Source organism: Hibiscus syriacus, unplaced genomic scaffold, assembly GCF_006381635.1.
Source record: "Hibiscus syriacus cultivar Baekdansim isolate YM2019G1 unplaced genomic scaffold, ASM638163v2 tig00110505_pilon, whole genome shotgun sequence".
Taxonomy (NCBI): domain Eukaryota; kingdom Viridiplantae; phylum Streptophyta; class Magnoliopsida; order Malvales; family Malvaceae; genus Hibiscus; species Hibiscus syriacus.
In genome coordinates this window covers 264,541-274,962 of record NW_024062765.1, presented here as the reverse complement: position 1 = coordinate 274,962, position 10,422 = coordinate 264,541, and the positions used below count along the sequence as shown (strand labels likewise).

Genomic DNA, 10,422 nt, shown 5'->3' with positions numbered 1-10,422 from the left:
CTCAAAATAACCAAAAACATTTAAATCCTCTATTTTCTGATCTGAAATTTTGTAAGGGAGATGCTGACCTGTATTGCTCCTCACAGCTTCTATATTCACATTCTGTAACCTACGTGTGAAACACTCACACGCTAAGTCGATAACTTAGTGAGACATAAAGAAAACACATCTAATGGAATTCATACCCACTAATCATGCATGACTGTTTTATGCTATCAAATTATACAACTCAATTACATATACATCAATATATATTCATGTATATTATGTAACAGATACCATAACCCCTATTACACATATATCATATCATGCAATTCATATCACACATCATATACATATATCACATAAATTGTTCTCATATCACCAACCTGTTTATCCTTACTAATTCCTTTGTCATTACTTCAATTTCGTCATATGAGCATATAATGAATATAAACATATTATATATATTTTAATATACCACAATACATTACTAATTTCTATAATCATATAATACATAAACGCATAGCATCTCATATCACCATGACATTATCAAATTATGTTCTCTTTTCAAAGCCCATGTACACATGTGAGAACTATAGATATGTGAGTCTATGGAGGTTGTGCACTATGCTGTCACCACAGCTCGTATAATTGCACCGAAGTGCCACGTAGAATTGCACCGAAGTGCCACGTAGAATTGCACCGGAGTGCCGCGTAGAATTGCACCGTAGTGCCATATAATAATGTCCATAAGGACCACATATCATTCCTTAAGAATCATATACATATACTAGGGATCAAGTATGTGTCTCACCAGACTTCACATATGTTCCAAAGAATACATATATGTCCCGAAGTACCACATATTATTCCTTAAGAATCATATACATATGTGAATTGATCAAGTATGTGTCTCACCAGACTTCACACATGTTCCAAAGAATACATATATGTCCCGAAGGACCACATAGACCCTCGACTCTTGGCATGCCAACTATACCCCTAGCTCTCATGACACATAACATGTGCATTAATATTTATGTTAACATACATTCACATATACACATAGTCATGTAGTTCTTTCACATAGCTCATCGTCATATAAATCACATATCCCATATACATATAAACACATGGTTCACTTACGCGTAGAACATTTACATATAATCGCATAGTTATAATATTTTATATATCATATATTTTCTCTTTCATATATCTCATATCATGTATCATATCTTGTGATCATATAATCATGTTACTTATAATCACATAACTTCTCCTCATAGGGTTCAACATCATTAAACTTAGTTCCCTTTTTTCATATCATCATACATTTATATATTCTTATATGTCCTATCAATAACCTATAAACTTACTCATATTCTCATATATCATATTTTAATATAATATGTATAGTAATACTCTATAATTGTATCATATAATGATTTTACCCAAGTACTCCTTTATAAAGTTTATATTACAGGTTCAATTAGTCTCATTCTATCTTATAAATAATTTCCACTTATTTTATATCATTTTCCTTTTCCACTCACATAAACCATCTATTTATTTAGTTAAATTTCTCATGACTTCCACAATACTCTTTAATAAAACTTTGTAGCTCTTCACTTTGATACATAAACCATAGTTTCCTTTAATTTATCAATCCTCCCTATATAACTTATGTATCCTTATTTATGCCATCGAATTTATACTATTCTCTTAGAGTCTCCTAACATTTCTCGTATAACTACTTATACCATATCATATGACTTATACTTGATTATCTTATTCTCTCGTGTTCATTTCATTTCTTATGGCTCTATCATATAACTTATCCCATATTTTTCCATTATTACATAATAAAGTTTTACATAAATCATATAGCATATACAAAGCATATCATTATCTTTAGTCATGCATACATACAATCAATGTAATACATATAATCACATATAATTATAACAACACATAATCATGTCCATGACTTCATGCATATTACTCTAGGAAATAGACTCATCGCAAGTCTTATTTCCATTAAACACTACATATCACTAGTATGCACTCACCTTGGCCTCACTAGTCAATTCCAATCTCTTATCTTTCCCTTGATCGATTTTACTTGCCAAATGTTCCGGAATTGCTTTACGCTCAGAATCTACATAAATGTACATTTTGAGGCAATCATTAGATACCTACACCTTGTAATTAGATACTAGCAACTTAAACGAACTTATTAAACCAATATTCACATTTTTCCTTTAGGGGGAATCGATTCCCTCCTGTGGGGGAATCGGTTCCCCTATGAGATTCTGAAATTTCTGGTTCGCTTGAGAGGTATCGATTCCCCATTGAATGGGTACCGATTCCCTTGAATGGGTACCGATTCCCCTTGCCCAGAAATCATATTTTCAGCATGAAATTTACTTCATTTCATCTTAAACACTTCATATTTCAACCTCTACTATATACTAAACTCAAACACACATACTTAAGCCCATTTGTACTCATTTAATTCATCTTAATTCTCAAAACCTCTCCTCTTAATAAAATTCAAGAATTATACTAAATTTTCAACATGTTCTAAATTCTTTTCTGTCACTTTAAATCTCTTAATTCAACTATTGACAAGTCAAATTCAACTTAAAATTCAACTTATCAACTTTATTTCAAGATTTCATTCAAAAACTCAAAATCTTTAATCTCTCCTATACCTTTCATCTTGTTGTTTTAGAACCAATTTAGCTTTCCTTAAGCTTAATTACCATCCAATGATCAAAACCCAACCTGTAGTTGAACAAATAATCAACTAATGAAGAAACTTACCTTTGCCCTTGAGCTCTTACGGGAGGAGAAAGAAGAAAGGAAGAAGAGATGAAATGTTTTCATCTTCCACGTTTCAATCTCTTATTAAAGGGGATAAAAAATATCTTTATTGTCAAATGACCATTTTGCCATTTACTACTTTGGATAATTACTAAAAACTTCCATGGATTATCTCCGCATAAATCATTGAACTTTTCAACTTTTCCACTTTAATCACCAAATTCTGAAATTTTACAATTTAGTCACTAACCCATAATTTGGGATGTTACATTCATCATCATCGGAGTTGAATTACGGTGATTCTGGGTGAATGAATAATCTAGTCGCAGCACCATCCGCACCAGGCTCACGAAGTGGTTTTGCTGGTGGAGATGATGGTTCCTCCATGCTCTCCACATTTAGGTCGAAGAGCCTACTACTTGCAAGCCTTCCCCTTGAACTGGAAGGCATATCGACATTGAGATCGAAAAAGCTCGCAGTCGAATGCCTCCCCCTGGAGCTTGAAGCCATCGTGTCAAATGGAAACTGCACAGATGGTTGCGTCGATGGCATCTCCATATGGTCAAAGAAATTTGCAGATGAATGCCTTCCCCTTGAACTGGACGCGGTGTTGCCATACGGATTGTTCGTGGACCCACGTCGGTACATATCGTAAGGAGTTACGGATGAATATCTCCCCATTATGGCATTAAAATCATTACACATTATTGTAGTCGGGCTGTCAACTTGATCAACTTGTTCAGCCAGCCCATAGTGTGAGCTTAAAGATTGACCCCGAACAACACGCACTTGAACAAAATGAGCATACATCTCAATAGCGGCGTCTGAATAATTACTTTGAGCTTCAACCATCATTTGAACATCATCATTGTTCGAAAGTTCGAACGCTGTATAAGTTAATGGCAACAATGATGTTGGAAATCTGTACTGCAACGACGACATTCTTTTGTTACTTCCAACATGAATCTTCCTCGAAATCTTCGTTATTAGCTCCTCAAGAGTTATGTTTCTCTTGAATGATATTTTAACTCGCTCATTTGATACGAAAACAACGTCGGTTTCATCTTCTCGAATTTCACCATCATAGTAAACAATGGCTGAAAGTCGCGCAATTCTTTGAGTTTAAAAGTGCGACAATATTATATCTGAAAAAAATAACTTAAACAAACCTGATTAAATAAATTATATATGAACGAAAATATAACACAATAAATTTTTTACACATCAACGTAAATAATTTAAATAATATAATTTTATATTATTACCTGCACCGCAAAACTATTTCGACGTATACTCTCGCTTTTCAATTTTATAAACATAAAAATTAATTGAAAATATTTAGTATAATATTTTTTCAAATAATGATAATAAATAATAAGTATAATTAAAAAATTATAATAAAATTACTTATAACGAAAAATTGCACGAATTCTAAATCAAATTTGAGAAGATTGCGAGAATTATTACTCGTTGACGGAATTGTTGTTATTAATTTATAAGAGAGGAGAGATGCGAGGAGATGTGAGCTGGAGGAGTGTATTTATAAGCATATAAGGCGCGGTACCTGCACTGCGTTATATGTAATTATTCAGATAAAAGATATAGCGCGGATCAAAAATCGCGTTAAATATAATTTCGGCGTATAGCGCAGCGATGATCAGGGGGCGCGCTATACTCACGTGACGTCAGATCACCGTATATCCCGGGGCAGGGGATGCACTATACCCACGTGGCGCCAAATCAACATATAGTGCGGTGCAGGGGGCACTTTTTTTACTAAGAATGTTAGATTAAGAAATATAGTCTGACCGATATTAGATCGATAATAATACCAATCACCGATGATATATTGAGAAAATAGCCGGGGGAATTTAGCAAACAGAAAAAAAGATACCCAGAGTTGGAATCCCGATATTTCGCACAAAAATAAGGGCAAAATCGGTATTAAGAAGTAGTCACGGAAGCTGAGCTGTTATTATTTCTTTTTTCTGGTACTAAAATAAAACATTACAATTTACTGAGCATAGGAAGCAACGTTTCCCTATGCAAAAGCGGCCTCCCTTAGTCCTTTCCTCTTCCTCTCTTTTAAATTTATTTTTGATTTAATTGTATTTTCTCTTTCCTTTTCTACTTCGTGTTTTGTAGGATTCCCATTCCCAACTCTCTCTCTCTCTCCAAACAGCACAAAAGCACCAAACGAAAGAGAAAGAAAAAGAAAAGTTGGCAAAAAGAAAAAAGGAAAATAAATACATAGCATTCGCCGGAGCCGGAAATGATTAATTTGCCGGCGTGGTTTAGAGTTCGGGAATGCTGTAGCTAAGTAGGAAACGAGGGACAAATAGTATTGGACAGAGAAGAAGAAATGGACGGAGCATTGTTCAATAAGCAGAGTAACGTCGTATTACACACCAAGAAGAAATCGGACGAGGAAAAGGAGAACGACAATCTGGTGGTTGCTGTTACGACTCCTACGGCTCACCATCACCGGAGCCGATCTCAAGCTGCGACTCGGCGCGTGACTCCCACGACTATTGCTACCTCCTTCGTCACCGCGGGTTTGGGAACCACTGTCGAAAAATTACTACCTAACGGTGATCTCTACATCGGTAGCTTCTCAACTAACGCGCCACACGGATCCGGAAAGTACCTTTGGAAAGACGGGTGCATGTATGAAGGTGAGTGGCGTCGTGGGAAAGCCTACGGGAAAGGGAAGTTCTCTTGGCCGTCTGGAGCAACTTTTGAAGGTGATTTCAAGTCGGGTCGGATGGAAGGATTCGGGATGTTCATCGGAGCAGACGGCGACATGTACCGTGGGTCGTGGAGTTCCGATCGGAAACACGGCCATGGCCATAAACGTTATGCAAATGGGGATTTCTACGAAGGATCATGGAGGAAAAACCTACAAGATGGGCACGGTCGTTACGTTTGGAGTAACGGGATCGAGTACGTCGGTGAATGGAAAAGCGGCGTTATCTTTGGTCGTGGAACACTGATTTGGGCGAACGGAAACCGTTACGACGGACAATGGGAAAACGGTATGCCCAAAGGAAACGGAGTATTTTCTTGGCCGGACGGAAGTTGTTATGTCGGAGCTTGGAATGAAGATAACATGAAGATAACTCAACAGCTAAACGGGACGTTTTATCATGGGAACGATGGGAAGGAGCATTCTCTAAAAGGAGGGCAGAGTTTGGTGCTTATGCCGAGGAAAAGATCATCCGTAGATGGAAGGGGAAGCCACGGGGAAAGGAACATGAATTTCCCCAGGATTTGCATATGGGAAAGCGATGGTGAAGCAGGAGATATTACTTGTGATATAATTGATAATGTGGAAGCTTCAATGATTTACAGAGATGGATTTAGGCAATTTAGAAGGAATCCTTGTTGTTTTAGTGGGGAAATTCAGAAGCCAGGACAAACTATTTCCAAAGGCCATAAGAATTACGACTTAATGCTTAACTTGCAATTGGGTATCAGGTGAATTCCCTGGGAAGCTTTTGGTGAATATATATGTTTCCCATATTTGGATTTGAGGGTTTGATAATTTCTGTGACTTTTTCTTTGCTGTAGTTATTCTGTTGGGAAACATGCCTCCATTATGCGGAATTTGAAGCCGAGTGATTTTGACCCCAGGGAGAAGTTCTGGACGAGGTTTCCAGTTGTAGGATCAAAGCTCACGCCTCCTCATCAATCTCCGGAGTTCCGTTGGAAAGATTATTGTCCGTTAGTGTTCAGGTATGTTGCTTTGCTTTTATTTAGTTGAACACATGTTCTTTGTTTTAAATTTGTTGTATTATCTTCAAATTTTGAGGATAAAGGTGTCCCTGGAAATGAGCTTGCATGGTTGCATACAAGTATTCATTGATATGTTTAAATGGTTTTTTTTTTTTTTTGCTTTTTGTATTTGTTTCAATTGCTTGTTTGCTGTAATGGTGACTTGATTCCTTTTGGGTTTCTTGTAGACATTTGAGGGAGCTATTCCAAGTGGATCCTGCTGATTACATGGTAGCTATTTGTGGCAGTGATGCCCTTAGGGAGCTTTCTTCTCCGGGGAAGAGTGGAAGCTTCTTTTACCTCACTCAAGATGACAGATTTATGATAAAGACAGTAAAGAAATCTGAAGTCAAGGTTTGTTTCCAACCCGTTTTACTTAATGTGGAAGTTACTCTGTGTCTTGATGCATTAATTTCTCAAATTGTATTCTTTAATTTGGAAAATTGTTTGCTTCTGAAATTTCCAATTTACTTTATTGGTTAAACTAACGTTTTCTATTGAAAGGGATGTCTAGACTGATTTAAATTTTTGTATTAACCGTTTCAGGTCTTTATAAGGATGCTTCCGAGTTACTACCAACATGTTTCTCGATACGAAAATTCCCTTGTGACAAAATTCTTCGGCGTGCATTGTGTCAAACCTATAGGTGGCCAGAAGGTACCTGTTTGAAATAAATAAAAACTGAAGTAAATTTATTCTTATTCAAGGCTTAGATCATTGAGAAAGTATCTCACTTGCTGTATAATGATGCCAGACCCGGTTTGTTGTGATGGGGAATATGTTTTGCTCTGAGTATCGAATTCATAGACGGTTTGACCTCAAAGGATCCTCCCATGGCCGCTCAACTGATAAGCAGAAGAGGAAATTGATGAAACCACAACCCTAAAAGACCTGGATCTTAATTATGTTTCGCCTCCAGCAAAATTGGTTCCAGGAGCTTATGAAGTAAGCTATATTTTACTCTTTTCATTCCCTCTCGTCCTATCCTGTCATGTCAGTTTGTCTGCATATTTGTTTTTAATATTCTATAACTACATGGTGGTAGGCAAATTGATCGAGATTGTGAGTTCTTGAAGGCTGAGGGAATTATGGATTATAGTCTTTTGGTCGGAATACACTTTCGGGATGATAATAGATGTGATAAAATGGGGTTATCACCGTTTCTCTTGCGGACAGGTAAGTTGATAAAAAAAACTGTACTATTTCATATGAAACGTGAAAGGATATTTTCTGTTGAAATAAGAATAGGGATTTGCATCTTCTTGCTCTTTGCAGGCAAGAAGGATTCGTATCAAAATGAAAAGTTTATGCGTGGCTGTCGTTTTCTTGAGGCTGAGCTTCAGGACATGGATCGGATTTTAGCTGGCAGGTATGTTTTGCTGTTTTGATGTTATTTGCAATTGAAGTTATTTCCCATTTTCCCTATTATAGATTTGGAATTACGCAAAGCCCCCGTGATGCTTAGATGTTAAATATCTTGGTCAAATGTTGATTGCATGACTTGTCACTAATGGGTGTAAAGTTTATGCAGGGTTTGGTCTTAATCTTGTGTTGGTATTTGCTTATATTTGATCATATTCCATGAAATGATTGATGTCTGATTGTGTTGTCTGATAGATATTGCGGGTATAATTCAGATTTTTTTCATTTTTTTGTGGCAATTGTGGTCCTTTATGACCCTAGATAAGAACCGAGGGTTTCCTTGATTTTTGTTGCCCGTTATTTTGTTTCTAAGAAATGATTCATGAATTTCGTGGATGAGAATAGAGAGCACGACTGAAGGTTCCTCAAAATATCACTAGTTATTCCTTTTTTAACGTCTCTATCTCATGTAATGATTTTGATCCATCACAATATGACATACCATTTGTTGTTTACCTTGTTGAAAAATGATTTTGCATACAAGATATTTCAGGGAATTAGATCCGAAGTGAGCATGTTAGTATGCAATTTGAACTTTTCTTCCACTGTGTTGATTCCTCGACGCTAGTCAAAGAAAACTTAAATTTTTTATTAGAAGATCAACAGCAAGTCTTAATTTATAATTTTGTCTTTTTGTTTTGCCAGGAAACCATTGATAAGGCTAGGAGCAAACATGCCAGCAAGAGCAGATCGAATGTCGAGAAGAAGCGACTTCGATCAGTATATGCAGGGTGGATCCAGTCATTCATCGCATAGCGGAGAAGTTTATGAAGTACTCTTATACTTTGGCATCATCGACATCTTACAAGACTATGACATCAGCAAGAAGCTGGAGCATGCATACAAATCATTACAAGCCGATCCTTCTTCGATATCAGCTGTTGGCCCAAGGCTCTACTCGAAGAGGTTTCAGGATTTTATACGAAGAATTTTCATCGAAGATGGGTAGCATAATGGGAAGGCAAATGAGAGAATAAAACATCTGGCCCCGTCTGGTCTGAACATGTCACTGCAATTTTCCCACGCTCATGCAGGCTCCTGTTACTATTTCGAGCTAAGACTCCAAGGGGTACACTTGAGCAAAGCTAGCGATTGTAAATTTACGGGAGTCGTCTATCTCGTTTGACAGCAACAGGTTTTAGGGGAAATGCCGATGGCTGAGTTTTGAGGATGCATTCGAAAGGGGGGGCATAAATTAGGAGTGTGGTGGGGTTCCTTTTGTGTTATTTTTCTTCTATTTCATTATCATTTTCATGGAGTGAAAATGTTGTGAATTTGTGAAGATTCAGGGAATAGAGTGGATGGTTCCAACAGAGATCGAAAGTAGGGTGGGAATAACAAAGTGTACAGCGTATACAAAAGGATGATGGGAATTTCGTGATTTTCTTTTTAATCATTTCCTGGTGGTTTAAATTTTGAATGACATGAAAAGGTGAGTGAAAGACGAGGTGTCGTTTTATGTCTCGAAATTTAATCATCTTGAAAATCAACTCAGACACTGCTTGTTGTTATTTAATTGTAAGATTTAAGGGAGAGGGTCAAAGTCGTAAACAGTGGGTTTGCTTTTTGACCTTTGCTTTCTTTTTTGGGACCTTCTTCCACTGTCTGATTGCTCAGAACCCAAAACCACGAGTCTGGTTATAAAGTGGGGACCGTCTCTTTTCTTCAATTTCTTGTGTAAATAAAAAAAAGATATTACTCACATTTGGGTGGTCTTACGTTATCAAAAAAATTATTTTAAAAATAATTCTTTTATTACTGAATATGTAATAAATGGAGATAAATGAAGTTGGGTACTTTGTACAGCTTTAGAATAATAATGGGTGGGGGTCAGGGATTTTTCTCGAGAAACAAACAGTGAAAGACGTTAGACAAGAATGAGGAGGCAGCAGTTCTTTGGCACAATTACAAAGCTAAGCGTAGGCCTGCCATTTTTAACACAGCAGATCTTACACTGTTGTAGGTGGGTAGGTGGGCTTGTCCTGCAACTGCATGCCTGCTTGCAAAGTATACAAATGTCTACTTGAAAAGTAAAATAAAATAGGAACTCGATCAATCAATCAACATTTGTACGGAAAGATTTGATAAAATCTGGTTTTTTGTTGGCTTCTTTCTCTGTTTTCCGTTGGGGACATTTTAAAATAAGTTTTAAATTAAGAGGCGATGATGCCATACTCACTGTCTTTTTAATACTTCGGCTTTCAACCAACTTGTTTTCATGGTGCTTGTCTCGTGCAAGTGTGTTCTTTTATTTCTTTAGCATCTAATTTAGGAATTTAATTTTAATTTATGAATGAGTGAGTACATTTGATTAAATTATTCAACTTTATTCCATCATATTTTCACGTTATTAATTAAAAGTTTGTAATTTCCCATCAAACCTAGCTATGATAATAAAAACACATTTTTTTTTATTTT

At 36.5% G+C, this 10,422-nt stretch overlaps 1 pseudogene; it reads left to right on the top strand.

Moving 5' to 3' along the window:
* The first annotated feature begins 4,926 nt into the window (after positions 1-4,926).
* On the top strand, positions 4,927-9,590 carry LOC120130031 (annotated as a pseudogene).
* Positions 9,591-10,422: the final 832 nt, after the last annotated feature.